Source organism: Pristiophorus japonicus, unplaced genomic scaffold (assembly GCF_044704955.1).
Source record: "Pristiophorus japonicus isolate sPriJap1 unplaced genomic scaffold, sPriJap1.hap1 HAP1_SCAFFOLD_962, whole genome shotgun sequence".
NCBI classification, from domain to species: domain Eukaryota; kingdom Metazoa; phylum Chordata; class Chondrichthyes; family Pristiophoridae; genus Pristiophorus; species Pristiophorus japonicus.
Genome location: NW_027254891.1, coordinates 2,818 through 5,352, shown reverse-complemented (window position 1 = coordinate 5,352; position 2,535 = coordinate 2,818). Strand labels below are relative to the sequence as shown.

Genomic DNA, 2,535 nt, shown 5'->3' with positions numbered 1-2,535 from the left:
TCCACAGCACCACTTCGCCTGATGTGGACCCGGTTCATCCAATTCCTGCCCAGCAGCGTGGGACCGTCGCCGGCTACAATCCACAGGTGGAGTTTGTGTAACACACCGCCCTGGGAGACCTGGACGTCTACAGCCCCTGTAACGTTCCCTCTGCCCACCTTCGGCTCGTTTGCCGTGTTGGAGTTCCGAGTAGAGCGCTTGCTTTGGGAGTCTCGTGTCTGGGGCATGCGGACTATGTGGCCTGCCCAGCAGATAGCTCTTGGTCGGCCGGTGCTGACACGATGGGCCAAAATGGCCTCCTTCCCTGCTGTAAGTTTCTTTGAGTCGGTGATATATCGGTGTCTCTGAGACTGGATGTGGAAAAGGTGGGATACAGACTGGGAGTGGGAAGTGAAAGTACTGTGGGCAGATTGTAAAGTGCGGAGTGAGCGGTTCCTGGTAATGGTGTCGGCCTGTCGCTGATTGACGGTCAATTCAGTAACAGAAGCCAAAATTGAGTAGGCCCTCGTGAGATTTGAACTCACAACCCCTGGTTTACAAGACCAGTGCTCTAACCCCTGAGCTATGGAGCCACCTGCTCTGGGACAGACAGAGGAAGGAGCAGGAAAGAGAGGGGAAGGGAAAAGAGAGCGTGGAAGGAGTGAGAGAGAGAGGAAAGGGAACAAGAGGGAGGGAAAGGAGAGAGAGAGAGGGGAAGGGGAGAGGGAGCGTGGAAGGGGAGAGCGAGATGAGAAGGACTGAGAAAGGGAAGGGTAGAGAGAGGGGGGGGATGGGAGCGAGTGTAAGGGGAGAGAAAGAGAGGGGAAGGGGAGAGAAGGGAATGGGAGCGAGATGGGAAGGCGAGCGAGGGAGTAGGCAGGGGAGAGAGGGGGAGAAGGGGAGAATCTGAATAGAAGGGGAAAGAAAAGAGAGAGGAGGGGAGAGAGAGGAGTGGAGAGGTAAAGAGAAAGGGGGAAGGAGAGCGAAGGGGAAGAGAGTGGGTCAGGGAAAGAAGAGGAGGAGGGGAGAGAGGGGGAGGGGAGAGATGGGGAAGATATAGGAGGAAGGAGAGAGAGGGGAAGGAATGGGGAGAGAATGAAAGTAGAGAGGGAAGGGGAGAGAGGGGAAGGGGAGAGAGAGAGCAAGGGGAAGGGTAACCTGGGAGGGGAAGGGGAGAGAGAGAGTGTGAAAAGGGAGAAGAGAGAGGGGGGAAGGAGTGAGAGAGGGAAGGGGAGAGACGAGGAAGGGGAGAATCTGAAAAGAAAGGGAGAAGAGAGAGAGAAGTGGTAGAGGAGAGAGGGGGAGGGGACACGGTGAGAGGGGGAATGAGTGAGAGACGGGGAAAGCGAGATAGCAGGAAAGGGAGAGAGAGGGGAAGGAATGGGGAGAGAATAAAAGTAGAGAGGGAAGGGGAGAGAGGGGAAGGGGAGAGAGAGAGCAAGGGGAGAGTTCCATCTCCTCCCTCTCTTTCCCCTTCCCCTCACTCTCTGTCCCCTTCCATGCTCCCTCTCCCCTTCCCCCTTCTCTCTCTCTCCTTCCCCTCCCTCTCTTTCCCTTTCCTCTCTCTCTCTCTCCTTCCCCTCTCTCTCTCTCCTTCCACTCTCTCTTTTCCCTTCCACTCTCTTTCCTGCTCCTTCCCCTCTCTTTCCCAGAGCAGGTGGCTCCATAGCTCAGGGGATAGAGCAGTGGTCTCGTAAATCAAGGATAGTGGGTTCAAATCTCACTGGGGCCTACTCAAAATTAGCTCAGTATTTAAATTTACTTTCAATTAACAAGGGCTTTAATTCTAAATATTAAACAGCTCCCAGACTGACCCTGGAACAACAGGCTCCTTCTTGTCCACATTAAAAGATTAACATATTTAAAAAGTACTTGGATGAACACTTGAAGTGCTGTAACCTGTAGGGCTGCGGACCGAGAGCTGGAAAGTGGGATTTGGCTGGGGGGAGCTCTTGGTCAGCCAGCACGGATACAATGGGCCGAATGGGATTATTTCCTTTCCCGACTCTCTCACTCTCTGTTTCGAACATCATCATCGGCAGTCCCTCGGAATCGAGGAAGACTTGCTTCCACTCTTAACATGATTCCCCCTTTATCCACCCTGTTCGTTACATCCTTAAAGAATTCCAACAAATTAGTCAAACATGACTTCCCCTTCATAAATCCATGCTGACTCTGTCTGACCGAATTATGCTTTTCCCAATGGCCTGCTCCTGAAGGAGTGAGGGAGAGGGAACGGGGAAGGAGTGTGAGAGAGGGGGAAGGGGAGACTGCGAGGAAGAAAGAGGGAAGAAGTGAGAAAGATTGGAACGGGCAGTGGGGGAAGAGAGAGAGAGAGAGAGAAAAAGCAGAAGAGAGTGGGCAAGAATGAGTGACAGGTATTTAAATACTAAACTAAGTTAGAGTAGGCCCCAATTAGATTTGAACCTACGACCCCTGGTTGACAAGACCAGTGCTCGAACCCCTGAGCTATGGAGCCACCTGCTCTGGGAAAGACACTGGAAGGAGCAGGAAGGAGAGAGAGGGATGGGAAAAGAGAGAGTGGGGGAAGAAGAG

The 2,535-nt window shown here is 53.1% G+C and overlaps 1 non-coding gene across 1 annotated transcript; it reads right to left on the bottom strand.

Annotated features, from left to right (window-relative positions):
• Positions 1-499: 499 nt before the first annotated feature.
• trnat-ugu (transfer RNA threonine (anticodon UGU)) lies at positions 500-572 on the bottom strand. Its single transcript has one exon. It is a non-coding gene; the product is annotated as a tRNA-Thr (tRNA).
• Between the last annotated feature and the right edge of the window lie 1,963 nt (positions 573-2,535).